At 35.6% G+C, this 23,237-nt stretch overlaps 1 protein-coding gene and 1 pseudogene across 1 annotated transcript in view; both read right to left on the bottom strand.

Moving 5' to 3' along the window:
• HTR1F (5-hydroxytryptamine receptor 1F) overlaps nucleotides 1–23,237 on the bottom strand; it is a 149,199-nt gene that overhangs the window by 103,508 nt on the left and 22,454 nt on the right.
• On the bottom strand, nucleotides 8,627–9,318 carry LOC125094717 (UMP-CMP kinase-like; annotated as a pseudogene).

Below are 23,237 nucleotides of genomic sequence, written 5' to 3'. Positions count from 1 at the left end.
CTCTCAATCTCATGAAACAAACTGAGGGTTGCTTGGTCAGTGGGGAGGAGGGATAAGGTGGCTGGGTTATAGACGTTGGGGAGGGTGTGTGCTATGGTGAGTGCTGTGAAGTGTGTAGCCTGATGATTCACAGACCTGTACCCTTGGGGTAAATAATACATTATATGTTAAAAAAATCACTTAATTCCAAAACACAGAAATACTTAACATCATTTAAAAAATATTTTTTCTGTTCTTGTATATAATTCAGTTTGTAGACAAAATCTGTATATACCATTTTGCATTTTCAAGGTTTATATATTTTTCTTTATACTTTATGTTTAATAAAATACTATGCTTTTGTATCACTAATCTTTGCAAATATTTCTCATACTGACAATTTGATGACTGTATCATAATTTATTGATTTGTTAAAACATTTTCTCATTTTTGGGGCACCTGGATGGCTCAGTGGGTTAAAACATTTTCTCATTTTTAAACATTTGGATTATTTGTTTTTGTACTTCCAAATATCTCCTTGTACCTAATATCTGCTTTAAAAAAAGTCTTCTATATATGTTACTTGAAACTCCAAGTTTCTATAAAGCTTAATAACTTAAAACACTAAAATAAAATAAATTTTATTTCTTTTTTTAAAAGACTTTACTTATTTATTTAAAGGAGGGAGTGCCAGAGGCAGAGAATTTCAAGAAAACTCTCTACTGAGCACAGAGCCTGACACGGGCTTGATCCCATGACCCTGAAATCATGACTTGAGTGGAAACCAAAACAAATGTACCTTAAACAAATGTACCACCCAGGTACCCCAAACACATTTTATTTCTTGAAGATTTCCCAAGAATTCCTGCTCATGCCTCATTCCTGGCCATTCCCCACCCCCCCTTCTCCTAAAATTAGATTGAGAAAGAATCTCTCTTCCCATTCAGATTACATGTGTACTCTCTCTTTTCAAAAACAAAGAATCTTTGAATGTTTACTATTCAAAACCCCAAAACAAAAAAGACTCAACACATTGCAGTAACTTATGAAACATCTTTGATTTCATATGATTTTTTCCTAAGTATAAATTTCTGGAAGTGGAATTCTTCAGTCCAAACTCTAGGTACTTGATATTTAAGGTACTTGATACTGTCAAGTAAAACTATAGTAAATTTGTACCAAATCTTTGTTAATTTAAAAAACTAAACCCCAAAATGCATTTCTTTAATCTTTAAATTTATATTTCTTTTGAGTGAAGTTGTACATTTTCATGATAAATAATCATTTGTATATTTTATTTAATGAATTTTATAGTCATTTTTTCCTCCGTTTTGGATTTGGATGTTTGTGTGTATATGTGTTACCTACCTTAAAAATATAATACACTTAGGGTGTTTGGGTGGCTCAGTTATTTAAGCATCCTACTCTTGATTTCGGCTCAGGTGATGATCTCTAGGGTCATGATCTCAGGGTGGTGATATCGAACCATGCACTGGACTCCATGATGAGAGGAGAGTCTGCTTGAGATTTTCTCTCTCCCTCTGCCTTTCCCTCTTGCTCTCTCTCAAATAAATTAATTTAAAAAAAGAATAGTACACCTATCTGGAAAAAATGGACATTTCTGAATACAATGACCATGTGATTATTTTACTTTCCATTAAAGCAAATTAATATGGTAATTAGCCACAAAATGACATTTCACTGTCTGCTAGAAAATTCCTATAAGACTCCTATAAAATTAAACCCTAATGTGAAAAACTTGGAATTTCTATTTCAAAAGTTATAAATTATCTTATGCAGTTAAGATACAATTACATCCTTATCCATGAGGAATTTGTCTTAAATCAGGAAGATTTTCATTCAAACTTCATGCTCACGAGGAGTCTGTATAGTGTCTTTCTTCCCAGTCAGAGGTTGGAAGACAGCATTCAGACGTGACAATAAAGTCAGATTTGTAATTAAAAAACAACCACAGATAGGAATGCTGACTATGTTGCTATCTAGCTGGGTGATTTGGAAAAGTCATTTAACTTTTCATGAGCCTATTTTTCTCATTTATTAAGTTATAATTTGTGAAGTTGGCATTCTCTCTCACTTATCCTGCTTTGTCCTCATCCCCACTTCAGGTAACTCACAGTATGTTTATTTGACTATAGTGATGGTTTGTTTCCTCCCCCACCTTGGAAAGTCAAACCCAACAAATGAGGGCTTTCAGTTACTGCCTAGCCCAGCACCTAGAAGAGTGCAGGCACGCAGTGAGTGCTCCATTAACAACAGTCAAAAGGGGCACCTGGGTGGCTCAGTTGTTTTGAGTGTCTGCCTTTCCCTCTGATCATGGTCCCTCCCCTTCCTTGTGCCTCTCTCTCTCTCTCTGACAAATAAATAAATAAAATCTTAAAAAACAAAAACAAAAACAAAAACAAAAACTGTCAGAACAACTGGTGCCCTGTTATGTGCTAAGTGCTAGGGAAAACTTGATAATGAATAAAACCCAAGTGGGAAGGAATTTATAATCCAGTGGATGAGTTTGAGTGAAAATGCCAAAATAATCTTTTCAGAGAGGAGAATATATTCCATCTCTAAATAAGAAATTAGGACTTAAAAATGGGAAATACATAACATATACAATGTCCAAATCATCAAATATATTCACTTAAATCAGATAATGAGAACTTGAGGAATGCATGGAAATAGATTTTTTTTTTTCTTTTTCTCTTTCTTTTGTAAAAAGAACTTATGTCAGGCCTTGCCTTTGTTTGAGAAAGTCAGATAGTGAAGGGGTAGCAGTTAAGTTTATGTGATATCGCTAAGTGTATTGCATTTGGTCACAAGGTACTTCAAAGGATACAATGTCAACATCAAACAGACCTATAAAGTACACACGGGAAGAACACAGTTCACATTTAATATTTTAGGATGAAAATATAAAATATTCGAGAAATAATATCATAAACAGAATACAGCTAAACATATTAATGAGTTACATATGTAGGTTACCTCAAGAAGTTAAAATAATTTTAGCTGGTATTATTGATACCACTAACATAAGCAAAAAAATTTTACAAGGGGCACCTGGGTAGCTCAGTGGGTTAAAGCCTCTGCCTTCCGCTCAGGTCATGATCTCAGGGTCCTGGGATTGAGCCCCATATGAGGCTCTCTGCTCAGCAGGGAGCCTGCCTCTCTGCCTACTTGTGATCTCTGTCAAATAAATAAATAAACTCTTAAAAAAAAGATTTTACAAGTTGTCTTCACTTTTGATTTTATTAATATTTTTATTTCTGAGATTGTTCTTGAGTGACTATAACTTAATCACTACTTGCAGGAAACTTCTGGTATCATTCCAGATACATAGGTAGAAATATAATCTCAGGGGCTGCAATTATACAGGTCCCCCTGAATAATGGAGTCTGCCAGCCATGCTTCAGAGCTAAAGGGTCATGAAAATTTGTCTGAACTTGGAAACCTTGATCATGACCCTCAGGTTTACTAAGACCCAAATACAGCATCTATACAGCATGTCCTTTCAATTCTGTAGTTGAATGTGTGCCTGTTATTGTACGGTTCTTAGAGGAATATTTAGGCTTTTAAAAATTACTTGACTATGGTCTCTGGTAGAGGGAAATACATTTCTTCCTTAGACAGACACCCCGACACGCTACAGTCTAAGTGCCACAAGTTTATTTTATAAGAAGTAAATCTTACAAAGTTTTCTCACTTGTAATCCGTAGAGATGTCTAGCCTCTTGTTCGTCCTCCAGAAAGGATGTGGGTACTGTTTGGTACTAAAACTTTAGAGCCATCACATATGCAGTAATATTTCATTACGATTTCTCTGAACTTAATAACATAGAAGTTGCCTATTTTACAGTTTATTTCCAGGAAACTATTTTACTGATACGAAATCCTAGGTATTTGAAATTCTGTTATAACTCAAATGATGTTCTATAACTCATTTCAATGTATTGGGTCTCTTTATAAAAGTTATTGTTTTGGGGGCACCAGTGGGTTAAGCCTCTGCCTTCAGCTCAGGTCATGGTCTCAGGGTTCTGGGATCGAACTCTGCATTGGGCTCTCTGCTCAGCAGGGAGCCTGCCTCCACCCCTCCCCCGCCTACTTGTGATCTCTTTCTCTCTGTCAAATAAATAAAATCTTTTAAAAAAAAAAGTTATTGTTTTGGATTGTTGAGTTGTTAATATTAAAATATTCTTTGACTTCCAGAAGAGTGAGTATATAATGTAATCTTAGTAGTAATGAAGAGATGCTTTTATAATCCAATCAACTTTTAATTTTTAAAAGGAGAAAAAAAAAAGTGACCAGGAGTGAGGTATGAGCAGCAGTTCTTGGGAAATCTTCAAAACACGAAAAATATTTCATTTTAGTTTTTTAGGTTATTGAGTTTCATAGAAGTCCAGAACTCCAAATAATATAGTAAAAATCATTTTCTTTAAATTAGTGGTTATACTCACCTGAGTTCTCAACTCCCCTTGTATTCTCACATATTTGTTATGACAGTTAATGGAATAGTGGATTAATATTTTAGTTCATCTCTGCCCCCCTTTCAAAAAATGCAGTTATAAGTGAAGAAGAGTTTTCATTGCCAGTATAATCAAAAGGATTGATTAATGATGGGGATTTCAAGGACTAAGGCAAACCTAGAGAAATATCTTATTTGTAATTTTCTTTCTTTCTTTCTTTCTTTCTTTCTTTCTTTCTTTCTTTCTTTCTTTCTTTCTTTATGGAAGGATGCTTTCAAATCCACTCAGACTTTAGCATGCATCAGGTCAGTTACTCTACTTTAGACACAGGCTAGGGCCTTTCTAGAATTTCCCATTGAAGAGACTCTTGGACTTTAAAAGTGTGGAGTTGTCCCAATTCTGTTTCCTTTTTTTTTTTTTTTTTTAAGATTTTATTTATTTGAGAGAGAAAGAGAGCACAGAAGCAGGGGGAGCAGCAGAGGCAGAGGTGAAAGCAGGCTCCCCACTGAGCAGGGAGCTCAAGGCGGTGATCCCAATAGGGATCATGACCTAAGCAGAAGGCAGCCGCTTAACTGACTGAGTCACCTGGTGTCTCTGTTTCCTCTTCTTATATATTATTTCCATAATGTGTGTGTATAGTTCAAATTGTTTTCATTTCGGTCCATTATTGAGTGATATTGCAACAATTTAATCTAAAACTCTTCAACTACACAATACCAAAAGGCAAGCACAGCAATAAAAATAACCAATTGAAATACAATAATATGAATGATCTCAAGACATTATGTTGAGTGAATAAAGCCAATCTTAAAATTTCACATACTACATGAGTCCATTTATAGAACCTTTTCAGAATGACAAGATTATAGAGATGGAAAACATACTAGTGGTGATCAGGAGCTAGGAATTGTGGGAGAATATGTGGGTAGTATGAGGGGAAAACTCTGTGGTGTTGGAACAGTTCTGTATCCTGTTTGTTGTGGTGGTTACACAAATCTACATATTTGATAAAATGGCATAGAAATTTGTAAATGTATTTTACCAAAACTAGTTTCCTGATTTTGATAATGTATTTTAGTTATGTAAAATATAGGGTGAAGTGTACCAGGGACCCCCTTTGTTCTATTTGGCAATTTCTTGTGACTCTACTGTTGATTCCAAAATAAATTTTTAAGGACGATGGTTATTAGCAAATAAGGTCTTTTAATCAATTGAAACTTTTATATATGAATTTCATTTTTAAGATCAGTTTCATAATATCCCGTCATATATTACAGATACCAAATAAACCCAAATTTGAAGTCTTGAAGTCTGTCTTTCATATAGTAAAAAAGTCTTCTGTGTTCAATTACCTCCCCTGCATATTATATTTTAGTAACATATTAAAACTTTCAAAATGTAAAGGCAAGAATCAGAACTCAAGAAAACTGGTTCTAATAAATGTACCAGCCAAAATTGTGTGGGAAGTCTCAGAGTGAGCCGGGACAAAAGATTATAAAAGAAGTTTTATGGATTTTTACTAGGTTTTTATGCACAAACTTCTAAGAATTTCCTTGGTATCAATAAAAAGGGCCACAGCAATTTATCTTCTGTATTAAATTCCCTATATAGATTGAGAATTTAAAATGATGCATGTGACATTACACCTTCTACAGAGTAATATGATAGAAAGAGTATGGGTTTGGGACCAGCAGAAACTGTTCAACTTCTGGCTGTGTAATTTGCTAGCTTGGTTATCTCACTGGTTAGCATAAAGGGATAGGGGAAAAGTCACTTTGAAGTGGGTTCAGTGGTAAATGGAAAAAAAAAAAAAGAACAGAGTCAGAGGGATAGTTAAACGCTTGTTTACTGGGCAGAGGTGAAAAGGATTCAAGAATAACGGAGTAGTCAATCTAAAGAGCCAAACATCAGTCTCCGGCCATACCACTTTGAACTCACCCAATCTTGTCTAAAGAGCCAAGCATCTAATGAGTTCAAACAGTATGAAGATCAGAGCATCTGAGGCTCTGAGGCAGATGCTTGCCCACGGTAACTGTGATAAAAGCAGTTTGAGTTTAGTGGTAATAATAGTTGAGGAATAAATAAAGGATTAAAAAATGGAACATATCACATGAAATCAATCTCAGGACTAAAGATGCCAAGGAAAGGAGAGAGATGGGCAGTAATTAGAAACAAATATGCCATGGACATAGTCACAGGAGTGAGAAAGGATCATGGAGAGAGATTGAAGGTAGAGAGACATGGCGGCTAGAGAACTAGACCGAGAGACACTGCAGGTCTCTGAAGTTGTGTATTCTGTATGGAATACAGAAGAAAGGGAAAATACTTATCCTGGCTCTTAAAGGGTTCCTCTTTCATTGAGAGGAATAGAAAATTATAGGTTTGGTGTTTTGATTAGTAGTGGTTTCCTCATCCTCAGCTAACCCCCATCCGTAACATCTCTCTTCCCGAATGGGTCAGTTCCCATCAGGAATTATTATATTATTAAGTTTCTTTTTGGGTGGGCCTTTTTGGAGGCTTCAATCTGGTTTCTTTCCAAAGATCTCAAAATAAATACATTTGCTTTCTGAAAGAAATCAACAATCACAGTTATTATTTTCAGATAGTATTCTCACAGATAAAATGAATTCTAGAAAAATATGAAGTAAAGAGAAATATGAAACAGTTGTTTTTGATAAAAGATAAAAAGATTCTTCAACCATGACATAGTAATAACATTTTATCTGCCTTAACTCATGGGAGGAGGTAAACACATTCAATGTAACTTAATCCAGGGTAATTGGTTAAGTACCATTTATTTAAAAAATATGTTGTATTATCAAAAGAGAGTATGAGGTAAGAATTTAGAAAATTGTCAGCCAATATATAATATGCTTTCGAATAATCTAATAATAATATATCAAGATGCATTTGAAGTCTTTAAGATTCATTTTTAACACTTTTAAGTTACATTTATTACTTTAATGACTAAAGTGCAATGTTTTTTAAATATCCTTAAACAAGTCACTGAAAAAAAGTATTCAAGAAACACAGATGGGAAATTTAACTATTAGATTTCTTTATTTCATACCCACCCTATATTTAGTCTAAGAAAAAAAAAAAACCAAAAAACTCTTAATAAAGTGTTATTAAAATGCTCACCAAATCATTTTAAAATAAACCCAGTACATGCATTATAAGATACCACAGCTAGGAATTTTGTTAAGATCTGTTTAATCATTAGTAACACTATGGAAAAGAGCACAGGAACACATGTCATTAGATATGATCCTTGCCTCTTACCCTCAGATTTATGTCAGAATAAAGCTGACAGTTCTCCTAGGCTCTGAACCCCCAGTGACTGCATCCCAATCCCCAGAAACAAGGAAGATGTCCTGTCACACAACTTAGTATAAGTTGTAATAAAACAAAGCCCAAGTTTTCTTACCTTTCTTTAGGAAATGGTCAGTTATTTGATAAATACTAGAACACATTTTTTTTTTAAACATTTACTTACTTATTTATTTGAGAGAAAGCGAGAGTATAAGCAGGGGTAGGCACAGAGGGAGAGGGAGATGCAGACTGCCCGCTGAGCAGGGAGCAGGAGGCAGCATGATCCCAGGACCCTGAGATCATGACCTGAGCTGAAGGCAGCCACTTAACCCACTGAGTCACCCCAATATTAAAACACTTCTAGGAATTCACTTTATGACTTTGTTTATTGAATATATTTTTCAAGAACTGACTACACAAAAGGTTCCCTTGGTATTTGGTCCACAAATTCACTTCACAGGCTGGAAACTTAAAACCTACAAGAAAATGAGGAAGTAGGGAATCCCTAATCCTAATGTGCTGTAATTACTAAAGGGATATACACACATGCTAGAGTTTTGCTCACAGAAGGCACACTATAAAAGAATATGTTTTTTGAACAAAAACAAAGAACTAACTGATATCTTTGCTTTGTGTACACCATAGCTAAGATTAAGTTAGACCTGAACTCGCTGTCTACTCCTGTGACAAAAAAAAAAAAAAAGTTGAAGATAAAAATTTTAATTTGTCTTACTATATAATTTCCAGCCATTAACTGAGGTACAATTATGAAAGGTTAAAATTGCCTTAAAAAGGGGTTGTCATAGCAGCTATCAAGGCAATATTCAAGCATGATTTCAAGGATGCTTTCAGGTTTAGAGTTTACCTTCTTTGAAAAAAAATCTTTGCAACTTCAAAAACTTCAATGACAGATTTAGAGGCATCTCTTTTCTTGACTTTCCCCATTTCTTCATATAAGCTAATAATTGACTATATTGACTGAAGATATGTTCAAATTCTCTTTTCCAAGCCCTCTTTGTTGTTATCCCTCTTATTTTACTCTTTCCCACTTAAGACATAGTGCAATACAGATCTCATTATTACAGTCAAAAAACAGAATGAAAGATAAATCTGACTTTCCATCCATGGTCTTGTTCCAACCTTGAAGTTGTCTTGATTTCTTGGAAACCCATCCATGAAGAATTCATCCTTTTGAGCATTGGGAGCCATTGTCTGATCCATTTTCCTCTTTATTTTTAAGATTTTATGCATTTATTTGAGAGAGAAAGCATGAGCAAGAGAGCACAAGCAGGGGGAGCAGAGAAGGAGAGGGAGAAGCAGACTCCCCATTGAGCAGGGAGCCTGGGACCCTGGGATCATGACCTGAGCTGAAGACAGCTGCTTAACCACCTGGGCCACCCAGGTGCCCCTAATCTATTTCCCTCTTTAACTAACTGATGGTTTTCTCAACTGGCACAATCTTTGTACATCTTTAATGTATTTTTCAATGATTCATCATACTGTGAGTCTGGATTGCTCCTTTCAGCATGAAGAAATTCTCCTGCAGACAGGTGTGTGTGTCATATTTTAGATCACTGGTTTACAATGAAGAGAATGTAACTCAGGAACATATTATATATTATTATTATTATATTATTATATCATATAACTAGATGCATAGCATGAGGGTACGGGGCTTCCATGCCCTCTCCAGGCAAGTGTCTTCCCTCGAATCTCTCATTTATTTCTATTATTAAATTACGGAGAATGTTCCCTATTTTTCTCTAAGGAGAATTCATTATTCTCACTTCCAGGAAGAACACCTGATTTTCTTTAGGGAACTATTCTTCTTTACTCCTTCCTCCTGTGATTCCGGCAAGGCTAGACATACATTCTTAGCTTCTAGACTGTGAACATGCCTCACTTTGGCTAATCAAAAAATTGCAATGATGGTCAATCTCAGTACTTTTGCTGGATCTCCTGGAAAACAGGTTTTCTATTCTGTTGGTATTGCTAGGCTAACAAACGATAAACCTGGAATTACTATGACTATTTCTATAAAGACAATGAAGGTTTGTTAATGAAGCTACCAGAGGAAAGCAGAATTGAGAATATGGAGAAAAACTGAGACTTTTTTGTGTGTGACCTTGAACTTACAGCCTGTTCAGTCATGTGGGTCAAATTCTTTTTTTTTTTTTTAAGATTTATTTATTTGAGAGAGAGAGCAAATGAGGGAGAATAAGCAGAGGGAGAAGAGAGGGAGAGGGAGAAGCAGGTTCTCTGCTCAGCAGGGAGTCTGATACAGGGCTCAATCCCAGGACCTCGATATCATGACCTGAGCTAAAGGCAGATGCTTAACTGAAGGAGCCACCCAGGTGCCCCAGTCAATTTTTTTTATTAACAAATTCTTTATCAACAGAAGACAGTTTGATTGGATTGCTAATATTGCAACTAAAAAAAAAGGTGCTAAAATTAAAAATACAAGAAACAGCAGGTGTTGATGAGGATGTGGAGAAAAAAGAATCCTCATACATTGTTGGTAGGAATGCAAATTGGAGTAGCCACTGTGGAAAACACTATGGATGCTCCTCAAAAACTTAACAATAGAATTACCATAAGATCCAGTAATTCCACTACTGGGTAATTACCCAAAGAAAACTAAAGCACTAATTTGAAAAGATATTCATCCCTATGCTTACTGTAGCATTATTTACAACAGCTAAGATATGGAAGCAACGCAGGTGTCCAACAGTAGACAAATAAAGAAGTGCTATATTTGTGCACATACACAATGGAATATTACTCAGGCATAAAAAAATAAAATCTTACCATTTGAGACAGCATGCATTGAACTAGAGGGCATAATGCTAAGTGAAATAAATCAGTCAGGGTGCCTGGGTGGCTCAGTGGGTTAAAGCCTCTGCCTTCAGCTCAGGTCATGATCCCAGGGCCCTGGGATCGAGCCCCGCATCAGGCTCCCTGCTTGGCAAGAAGCCTGCTTTTCCCTCTCCTACTCCCCCTGCTTGTGTTCCCTCTCTCACTGTGTCTCTCCCTGTCAAATAAATAAATGAAATTTTAGAAAAAAAAAAAAAGAAATAACTCAGAAAAAGACAAATGCCATATGATTTCACCTGTATGTAAAATTCAAAGAAAAAAATTCAAACTAACAAAAAGGAGAAAAAAAAAAGACACTAAAAAACCCAGACTCTTAAATATAGAGAACAAACTTGTGGTTTACCAGAGGGGAGGTAGGTGGGAAATGGGTGAAATAGATAAAGGGGTTTAAGAATACACTTCTCTTGTTGAGGAATGTATAGAATTGTTGAATCATTATATTGTACACTGAAACTAATATAACACTCTATGTTAATTACACTTTAAGTAAAAAAAAAATAGTCTAAAGAGTAAAAAAAAGGTGCTATTTATACATTGATATTAATTGTATGAAATGCTTTCCCTATAATCTATCAAGTATTATTTTGTTGTAATGATACTATATTAATAATTCAAAGTTAAACATCATCACCAATAATTTATAATTACAGAACTAAGGGTAGGAATGAGTAGATACTGGAGACTCTGAGAATACTGCACTGGGTGAGACAGTTCTTCCTTTTGTGGAACTGTATCTTATATTTATATGCAATATTTAAGACCCATTTCTACTTCAAATGTGCCATAAGCATTGATCTGAAAAAAGAACTATGGAAAAGCATTTTGTTAAATGATGGCCATTTTTGGTCCCAGACTTCTTCATACAAATTATCTGGAGAAAGTCCATCAATGTACTAGCTCAAGACATAGGTGGCAATGTAATGCAGGGGCTCACGTTCGTAGCTCTCCACTGCACATTCACTTTTTAAACATCCAAAATGTTTTTCTGTATTTTAAAATAAAGCAACCAAAATGTCATGAGAGATCACAAATACTCATTAAATAGGTCCTCTCAAATCTACTTTGCTATTATTAATGTCAAGATATTTGGTTCCTCAAAAAGAATTTCTTTCTATAAAGTGAACAAAAGAAGTCATGAGAAATTAATATTTTTGTGAAGATAAACCAGAGCATAATAAAATGAGCTAATGAATAATAAAGTTTTATCATTGTAAAACATATCATTTGTCTTATGACCAAGAATATTCCTGCTGCTCTGAAAGTATTTCTATGGGCATATGCTGATGGACTCTTATACATTTCAGTGTGTCCATACACGTGGGTATTTTTTACTTTTTAAAAACCTGCACACATAGAGGAATTTACACAAAATAAATGGATTTTACCTTATACTATGGTTCTGAAGTAAGCAATTTTATCTTTTCCTCAAAAATTTAATATGCAGACATGTACATTTCTGCACATGATTTCAAGGGGCTTATAAACCCTCTAGAATAGTATTCTAGAGTAACAAATAAACTACGAAAAACTTGTACCTACATTAAATATTTAAATGACCAGGGAGATTTTTTTAAAGTATGCTCTGCCAAATTATTTTCACTTTAAAATTTAAAACTCATTTTTAAATCTTATAATATGACAATTTATTTTGTAAATATGATTAAAAGTTAAGTGTACTTAAACTAGGGGATATATGTTAGACTAAATACTATTTTGGAGCTACAAATTTTAAACAAGGAATAGTTTATTTTCTCACTGAGATCATATTTACACTTCTGTCAAAAATGTTTATTATTGGGTTTAAGTGAGATATCAGTAATTTCTGAAGTATTCACAAATTGCATACACCTTTGATTTAAAAGCACAGTCTCCAACACTATCTTCACAATTTAAGTAAATGATTCTCTTTTCAAAGGAGGACTTGAGTATTTTCTCTGTGAGAATAATGGTGTATCTTACAAGAGGGGCTGGCTTCCTTGAAGCAACAGGCAGTAGTAATTACATGTTTGGAGAATGGAAGGCAAGTGTGCAAACCTTGATGCACTGCTTAGTTCCACTCAAGCCAGTGTGGATGTGGAAATGGAATCAAGAGTTCTCTAAAGAAACGGGAAGGCCCAGGAGCATGACTGTGAAGGGTATGGGTCTGCATGCCTTCTCATGAGAGCAAGATTCCTCTATCTCCATGCCAGCTTTGGAGGCTTTGGATTTTAGCTTATTAAGGAAGATGATTTTTTTTTAGGTACATTCAACATGTTACTTACTTCATTTGATAATTTCAGTGCCAGATTTCAGATTCTGCATATTACATACAGATACAGAATATGACTTATCCTCAAATGATAGTAAGTGAAAACAAATATCCCTTCAGAAATTTGTGGCTAATTCTCATGAAATCACCCAACCAAATTGTCAGAGTTTGGAGACCAAACTAAAGATGTCCAATAGGCAGTAGGAAGCGTTGGTGAGTCTCGGAAGGAAAGTCTCTGTGGTTGGGACTTTATTGGAGGGTACTGGCTGGCTGGGTGGTGAGGCTTTTTAAAGGGAGGGCCAGAACCAAAGATACCATCTGTACAGATCTTACTTTTTATTTATTTTTTCTTTTGCATGCTGACTTTACACCACAAATAAAAAACTACTTTGGAATGGAACCCCATCTACAATGGTTTTACGTTGATGAAAAGTACTTGGAAAATCGAGAAGGGAAGCAGAGAAAGTTTCTTTTTCTTTTTCTCTGTTTTGTTGCTCAGGAGGAAATGGACTTGAGACAGTAGGAAATAGTTATTTCACTGTTTGATTCAGAAAGTTGAATCAAAGATATTAATCTATACCTTTGAATGATAAGAGGTAATGTTTTCTAGAAAATCCACACACTCAAAATGTTTTGTATTTAGTTCTCAGAATGTCCACTGTTAAAATAAAACCAAAACAAAGATTTATTTTATTTTAAAATTTTAAGGGCTTGGGGTGCCTGGGTGGCTCAGTGGGTTAAGCCTCTGTCTTTGGCTCAGGTCATGATCTCAGGGTCCTGGGATCAAGCCCCGCATCAGGCTCTCTGCTCAGTAGGGAGCCTGCTTCCCCCTCTCTCTGCTGCCTCTCTACCTACTTGTGATCTCTCTGTGTCAAATAAATAAATAAATAAATAAGAAATCTTTAAAAAAATAAAATTTTAAGGGCTAGCTATGAATTCTGTGGTTGATTTAAGTCCTTTGGTTTCTGATTTCAATCTTTTCTGGCTACTCTCTACTGAGTGCCTAATTTACTACCTATTAACCTATCCTTCATGGGTGAGGTGTCAAATACAAAAAGACAGAATCCACACTAATTAATTCTTAACTCTGAGCAATGTTAAGAAGCTCATTGGGAATAAAGGTTTAATGTGCTCTTTAAAATAAAATTTTGGATTATCTATAGGTTTCAATTTTCCATTCCCCATTGTTATAGACAATTAAGAGTTGTATTTTGCGGAACCTTGGGTGGCTCAGTCCATTAAGCACCTCCCTTCAGCTCGGGTCATGGTCCCGGGGTCCTGGAATGGAGCCCTGCATGGAGCCCAGAGCCTGGCATCAGGATCCCTGCTCTGTGGGGGTGTGCTTCTCCTCTGCCTCTGCTCCTCCCCTCTGTTTCTGTTCTTTCAGTCTCTCAAATAAATAAATAAAATCTTTTAAAAAAGTTGTGTTTATACCTAAATTGGATTTGTTAGAAAATTCCTTTTAAAGTAATGAAAAGGGGCTAATGATACTATTTTTCCCCAGGCATGAAACTAATATTTTTTGATGCTTAACTAATCAAACTTGAAAGACACTCTCAACTCATGATCTGTCAGGAAGTACAAGTTCCCCACTTTGTCAGCTATTTTTCAAAGTGGGTTCTTGAAAAATTCTCATATGCAAACAAAGAATGTAAAGACATAGATAACCTACCAGATTTCTTAGGAGATGGGAAATAATTTACAAAAATATCTTAAAATAATGCAAATAATATAAACACATGGCATACATGGGAAGAGACAGTACAATTACCCTCCACATCCCCAGATAAAATTATAGAAATCTTCAAAACTTCTGGTCTAGGTCTACAGTAGGGTAGACTTGCTGGCTAGATGTTCAAATGCTCTGCTCTCTCTGACCTCTCCCTTAGTGATGAAGACCCAGGGCAGGGAACCATAGAAGTTCATTACCTTATCCTAGGAGAGAAAGATAGAGATTGTGGTTGTGGATGTGGATGTGGTTGCTTTTCGCCTGGCTGTACTGATCCTAAATGCGGTACAATAGCTGGATGCTGGTTATTCCCACATCTCCTCATCCTTCTCCAAGGAAAGAGTTTCTCTCAAGGCTATCATGGTAGATATATTTTTTGGCACCGATTTCTAATGCGAAAGAAATTTGGGGATAGACGGTGAGAGTTTATTTTGAAGGTTGGTGAAATTATGCTCCATTGTTTTCCAATTTATTTAAATAAAATGGCTAAAATATGAATAATTTTTACTAAGGACTTGGATTTTTTTAAAACAGGGCTTTGAAATTTCTGAACTTAAAATCTCAACTGCAGAACATGATTTTCATGCAAATGAGAAAAGCACACATACTAGAGAATTTGTTTAGGCTTTTAAATCTTGATGTCAGAATTACATGAAAATAGCTTTACATAAAAATCATATTTGTCTATGATATAGAGTACAAGATGGTAATGTAGTCTGGCAAATAAAATCTTGGAAATAAATTTTTACATAGGGTAATAGGAATAATGATAATAACACCCTCCATTAGCCATTCATTATTTATGGACCTTCAAGCATATTGTAGGTGCTGTGGCACTGTCGTCCATTCAAGGAATTGATTTGATAGTGGGTAGGACAAATAGCACATACACAGTACCGATATGACATGATACATGCTTATAGACACATATCCAAGTGCAAGGGGAATACCAAGCTGAGAAAAACGGATCAAGATGAGGCCAAGGCTGACAAAGCTTTATAAGGGACTTTATCTGAAACGATCAGGCATTCACTGGACATATAAGCAGCAAGTGGGGAGAGTCACTCTAATTGGAGAGACTGGTCATGTGGGTTCAAAGGAGTGAACAAAGGTGAACTTTATGAGAAAGCCAAGCAGCTGAAAAGAACAAGTGTCAGAACTGAGTTTGGAAAAATTTGCAAGGATAAGGGTGAGAAGGCTAAAAAAATCTGTATTTTTGTTTCTCACCTGGACAGGGCCATTGATGTATATCAAAGCAAGAAAACAGCATGAAGGAAAATAGGTTCCAGCTATTCTATAATAAAGATTTTCAGAAGCATAGAAAGAAACAGGTTCCCTGAGACAGAATAGGGTCTTTTTCAAGTTCCTTTATCCTGGTATAGAGAAAAAAGGAAATCCTTGCTATTCCAAAGACATCAGTACAAGAAGACTTGTACAAGAAAGCAACCCGGGTTTCTGCAAGTGTGTCCTGGGTAACAGGCAACGGTGCCGAGAGTGGTAGGAGAACACAAGAGGAGAACTAACGTCCGGTGAGCATCCAACACATGTCAGGAAATACCTTTTAGTAATATGATCTTATGTGATTTTCACAATAACCCTATGAAGTATGAAATATTATCTCAAAGTCAAATATGGTTAAATTAAGTTCCAGAGAGGAACCTGCCTGATATGATACCACTGGTAGAGGCAGAGACAGGATCTGAAACCCTGCCTGTCTGGTATCATCACTTATACTCTTTTTGTAGATGCTCAACATAGCATCTCTCCAACCCACCATTCCCAAACCTCACTGCCTCTCAGAGACATGATTCTGAGTTTTATGGCTTTATAGGGAAGGTGTGGTGCAGTCAGAAACCAGGTCAGTACACCTCCATGAGACTAGAATGGGTCAATCTTTCAAAGAAGTCACAGTGGTGGAGAAAAAGGGATAGATGCCAGAGATATTTTGTAAGCATAACCGAGAGGATATGGTAATCCAATAGATATTTGAAATGAAGGAAAGCTGGGCATTTAGAAATGTATCTTCTAGCTTGAGAGACTGGATAAAAAAGGTACAATCAACCAACATCGAATATGGGAGGAGGTACAAGCTTCATGATTAGGAGATTAAATTTGATCTGAAAACAATGGGACATACTTTAGTAATTGCTCAAATAAATTCAGAAGAGAGGAACCAGAGATTTTTACCATACCACATTTCATACATTTACTGATCATTAATTTATTGCAAGCCCAAGCAAATGAACACCATAGTAGACTATAAAATTCATTATCAGTCATGTCCAGACAACTCTGAAGGTTATTATTTGGGTTCATTTAAATATTTCAAATACAACTTAAAGATCTGAAGCAGACACTACTTTTCTGGTAAGAGATATGTAAATCCACCCTGCGAAGTTAATCTATTATGGCTATGGTCTGAAAGGCTGTTAGGGCAAACAAGAGATGTGAAGAGTAGGAAAACAGATTTACCACTGTGACATTTTTTCCCCACCATGATGCATTTTTATGTGCTTTAGCAACCACACAGTTTGAAAGGATTTGGCATAATATTACTTCTGATGGTCACTATCACTAAATCTAAACACCATTTTTGACTACGAGGGGAAAGATGAAGAATGCTCCTAAGTATAAGCCTTCAGGAGGTAGGGACGGAAGTTGGAGAGATGAATAATTCAAACAAAAACAAAAATGACTTCCCCTTTCTCAGTTTTTGAGAGCTTCCTTTCTTATAGAATTACCTGGAGTTGAAAACAGGTAGAATTATATCTTTGAATCAATATGATATTTTTGGCTCTCTGTATTCAAAAGGAATGCCAAGAATGTACTTCGTGAACAAAGAACGCATTTATGAAATCACACTTAGCACACTGATGTTCATATGCAGCTGTTAATCTGATTCCCGTGGATCCCAAGCCTGTTTCCACTGATAGATTCATATAAAGCCTATGAATTAATTCATTCTCAAGAATTAAAGTGCCAGGCAACATTGTAGGTATGGACCTGAGAATAAAACTGGACAAGTCTTTTCCTAATAGGGGAGAGAGACAATTAAAAGACCCCACATATATAGAAATATCATTTCCAAGAGGGCCAGGTGCTGTGAAGAGTGACAGGTAAAAAGGTCTCTTTTACACGGATGAGTTTAAAATAGTGGCCAGGGATCCGATCAGATAGCATTTTATAGGGCATGATAAGGGATATACATTACAGTAGAATCAGTAGGACTTGCTGACGGATTGAATGAGGATGAGAGGGAAAGGAAAGGGTCATGAATGACACCCATATTTTTGACTTAAGCAACCAAGGGTTTAGTGGCACCACTGGAAAAATAGGGAAAACCTGGAGAGAAACAATTTTAGATAGAACCTTGAGAAGTTGATCTGGAGATACAGACTGGATATGCAACGATGGTGCAGAGCCATTTGGTGTCTAAGTCTAGAGGTCACGGGAAATTCAGGACTGAGGGTCTAAATCTGGAAAACTTCTGCATATGCAAATTTTTAAGCCACGGGAACTGTTGAAGCAATATCAGTGAGGATGAAGAAGGGAAGAGGGCTGAGATTCCCAGAGCATTCCTACATCTCGAGGTCCTAAAAAGGACAATGAACTGTAAAGGAGACTGCATGGGTAAGAGCTCTTGAAACAGAATACCTCTGCTCTCTACATTACTTCTCTGTAACTCAAACTGGCAACCCAGTGCAGCTTATAAATTGTTGGTATTCTCTATCATAACTGAGAATCAATGCACTGGGAAAAAAAAACCTTTTAAAAAGAGTATTAAGGAGACTGGGGACCACTGGGATTTTAAAATCTAATATATAGAATAATAAATCAGTATAAATTTAAAAGTATTTTTCATAGACGGTAACATTTTGTGTATCCCCTTAACAAAAAAATAGTTTAATTATTAAATACTTCTAGCTTGGAACTGTTGCTTACACGAGCTGTATGCCAGACCGTTCTTAAAAACTATTAAAAACCATGTACACTGCAACAGAATTATCTTATGGCTGCGTTAATATCCTAAATTATAATACACATTTCTATGAAACTTGAAATTTTACGAAATATTCTTTGATTAACTCAGACAACTGTGTAAGGTTTGCAAGGTAAATATTATTATCATCATTTTGCTACTAAGCAAATGGGATTCAGAGAGGCTGACTGATTTGAATCATGTCATCCAGCTAGGTATATATGACCTGAACGAGGATCTTATGACTCTCAATCCATTGCTCTTCCCAAGATCACACCATTTATTATGTGGTTTGATTTCCTTTTTTTTTTTTAAGATTTTATTTATTTGACAGAGAGAGACACAGCGAGAGAGAGAACACGAGCAGGGGGAGTTGGAGAGGGAGAGAAGCAGGCTCCCTGCAGAAGAGGGAGCCCCATGAGGGGCTCGATCCCAGGACTCTGGGATCATGACCTGAGCCGAAGGCAGAGCTGAGCCACCCAGGAGCCCCTGTGGTTTGACTTCTTATTTACATTTAGAATCAGAGAGGCAAGCACCTCCGACTGTATTGCATGCGTAAGGGATAAGTGGTCCCGTCGCACTGGGCAGTAAGCAGCCTAAGCAAGCGAAGCAGTAGCTGCGATTAAAATACTTTACTTTGGCCATTACGTTTAAAAATCACAGAAACGTGGAGAGAGTAAGAGCTAAAACAGATTTGTCATTCTATGTGAGATAACTATCATCCCTCCAAATAACAAAAATGTAAAATTGGATCTTCCAAGAGATGATGATGATGATTAAAATTCTTTGCTAAATCTGAAATTCTGCAGGCTTTCTTTCTGATATAGTATTTTATGTCTATTTTTCATTTTCTAGAAGCATTTCTCTAATTCACTTTTTCTTTGATCCATGTTCACTCACTGAAATGCTCTCTTAGCAATGTTTCTAAGTTTCTACCCTATCTTCTTCCAGCAGGTTCTCAGGCCTATCCTCCTTACACCTTTAAACACTACTGGCCATTACTGAACCAGTTAGTCAATGGTGGTGGTCTTTCTTGGAAACAGTACTCATGACTTCCATTTTCCCAATGTCACATCTGCTTTTAGTTCCTTGATTTACCACATTGTTTTCACAACTATTCACAACTTATTTTTCTTCAACATGTAAATCTGAGAATGCTCACCATATTGTGACAGATTGAATTATAGGTTTTCATCACCACTCTGCCTCCTCATGTCCCTGCTCTTGTGAGAAGTCAGTGAGAGGATCACAGTCCACTTTAATATCACCCTCTCTTCTTAACTCCTCCTTAAAAAAAAAAAAAGAAACGAGGCAAATTATTTCCTTTTGTTTTTCTCAAAAGTTTTCCAGCCAAAATATACCCTGGCTCTGATATATTGACGTAGCTGTAGCCCTTCCTCTTCCATTCCCACCAACAGCCACTTTTAAAAAATGAAACATCAGGTTTAGAAGTCAAAGAAGAGAAAAGATATGCGTGTGTGTGTGTGTGTGTGTGTGTGTGTGTGTGAATATAAACCATAATATCTGTGTTATACAATGCACACTAAATAAGGATATTTTGCTATTTTTTTTTTGTAATTAACATTTATCAATATCTACCAGACACTGGATTAGAGAATCAATTAGAGAACTGAGAGCAAATTTAATTATGACACTTGGGAGAATGAGTTCATTGACCTGCTCCTTATGAAACCATTTATTTGGGGCACCTAGGTGATTCAGTCAGTTAAGTGTCTGCCTTTGGCTCAGGTCATGAGCCCTGCTCACTGGGGAGTCTGCTCCTTCCTCTGCCTCTGCCTCTGCCTCTCCCCCTGGCTTGAGCAATCTCCTCTCTTTCAAAAAAAAAAAAAAAAAAAGAAGGATATTATTTATTCCATATAGGGGAGCAGGACTAGTATTATCAATAATGGAAAGGCAATCACAAATATTTTGAGATTTAAGGGGCCATGGGAAGACTCTTTTCTAGCAGATGTGGGACACCAAATTGTTAACATATAATACAGAATAAGCTAGTAGCATACTACATTTCATACTTTGTGGGATTAAGGGAAGAATACCATAAGATTGCTGGCTATGTCAGCTGGGGTCAATTTCTCGTGGAACAAAGAAAAGAAACCAATAATTTTGGTCTTTCCTAATTCATGGAGATGATAAGAAAATCAGAGAAGATAATGTACTTGGAAATAACTTGGAAAATATAAGGATTGTATAATGTAGCTTATTTTAAGGCTTTGTTTTTAAAATTGGCAATCCTGGGGCACCTGGGTGGCTCAGTGGGTTAAAGCCTCTGCCTTCCACTCAGGTCATTATCTCAGGGTCCTAGGATCGAATTCTGCATCGGGCTCTCTGCTCAATGGGGAGCCTGTCCCCCCAACCCCGGTCTGTTTCTCCGCCTACTTGTGATATCTCTCTGTCAAACAAATAAATAAAATCTTTAAAAAAAATTGGCAAACTCATTACTTCTTGTCTTAGCCAGGAAATCAATGGATGTAACCTTCAATTAAAAAAAAAAAAAAGAGTTTTATTTGGTATGTTCCAGAGTGCTTACATTGGCTTTGATTTGGTCATATTTAGTATCATTCAAGATAAATTTAAAATTTGATTTACCTGAGTTAATATTCAAATGGTCAAGCAAAACTTATAAAACATACATAGGGTAATAAATACTATTGCTGGTCAAATTTGTAAATCTTAACCACTTTATTTTAGGTTTATCCTTTTGTCTTTAAGATAGAAAACTAGTGACATCAAATAGTAATGGAAAAAAAAAACAACACATTTATGAGGTTGATTTTAACTAAGTGTGCCAGTATCAACTCTCAAACTTGTTATTTAAAATTTACCCCTTAAATTGAAAGGATGTAAAAATATTGTCCATCTTTTTATGAAGTGTTATTCAGTAGTTATTCTAAAACAACGTATTACTATATTTCCAAATATTGCATCTTTGATGGTATCTGACCATCTTTTGCATACTTCTCAACATCTTGGAGATGGCAGTAAGCAATACATTCCATTCTCTGAATATAAGTATAAATCATGATAAAGTGGTTCATAATTCTAGGAAACTAATGTTATTGAAATATTTACTCATGTCTCTTTCACTTTTGTTTATTAGATTCTAAGATTTAGACTTGCTAATTATTATTACTTCCCAAAGTTGGGTTGAAGTATTTCTACTGCTCAAAAAGGAATGAAAATATCCACACAGAAATACAAAAAAGTAGAATATGAAGGTTAAAAAATTAAAATTATCAGTGCAGTGTCCTTGAAAAGAGTCCAATAAATTTGAATTAAATTTTTCACATTCAATATTAAATTTTTTCCTAATTTTATTAAAGTCTGTAGTTTGTCATTATTAAGCATGGATTTTGGTTGAAATACTAATTAATACTGAATCTCATTTTAGGGGATTTATAAAATAAAAAACTTACTTTAACTTACTTCATATAGCTAATGTTCTTTTATTACCTTATTACAAACATTAAAAGTTTATGATCTTATATGTTGGTGTAATGGAGATACTGGTTAATTATAAAGTTTTTTTATTAATAAATATAAATTAATTAATTTTCCAGTTTTATTTCTTTGTACAACTTACCATACCCAGCATGAACAAGGGAAAACCAAACCAAACCAGAAGATATTTTGGAAAGGAATAGCACTATAATGGTGATGTCAAAAAAAGAAGAGAAAAAATAAAGGAGGGTCTAGTTAATGAGGTAATTTACTAAAATTCTAATATTTCTTCTCTGAAATTAAAAGGTCCAAACTCATAAACTAGATGAAAAATAAAACCTATAAAAATAAGCCAAAAGATGAACCAACTGATACAAATATGTAAAAATATTCAAGGGTGCCTAGGTGGCTCAGTAGGTTAAAGCCTCAGCCTTCAGCTCAGGTCATGATCCCAGGGTCCAGGGATCAAGCTGCCTGGCTATCTGCTCAGCAGGGAGCCTGCTTCCTCCTCTCTCTGCCTGCTTGTGATCCCCTGTCTGTCAAATAAATAAATAAAATCTTTAAAAAAAATATTCAAGAGTTGGGAATAAAATTTTATTATCTCGTGCCAATTGGCTTAGCAATTAAAATACTTAAATGGGCATCAGGTTTGGAGAAATGAATGCAACCATACAAATTTATAGCGATAATCGGTAAAATTCTTTTCAAAAGAACCTTGGCAATAAGCAACACGTCCCAATAATGTTCATATCATTTGACTGGTAATCTTACTGCTGGGTATTTGTCATGCAGAAATATTTAAGTAAAATAGTATGCATATGAAGCACTTCATTGAACTGTTTATAACAGTGAAAAACATGAAGTAAAACTCTCTTTGTTGTTCTACGGATAACAAGAAGTTAAAGGATATTTTTCTTGTTCCCTAGAATTTAGCCCAAAGCTGAAACCAGAAGGCAACAAGAACCAATACATAAGTTTATAAATCTAACGATAAGGCTCTGTAAGTTTGAATAAGTCATTAAAGCTAGTCACACTCCTGCAGGGCATACAGAGAGAAGATCCCAAAGTTAACCCTGTGCTAAAGACTGAATGTTTTTGTCTCCACCAAATTCTTTTTGTTGAAACCTGATCCCCAATGTGATGGTGTTAGGAGATGGGGCTTTTGGGAAGTGATTAGGTCATG

Source organism: Lutra lutra, chromosome 1, assembly GCF_902655055.1.
Source record: "Lutra lutra chromosome 1, mLutLut1.2, whole genome shotgun sequence".
NCBI lineage: Eukaryota > Metazoa > Chordata > Mammalia > Carnivora > Mustelidae > Lutra > Lutra lutra.
Note: the sequence above shows the minus strand (reverse complement) of the source record. Positions and strands in the feature narration are given on the sequence as shown.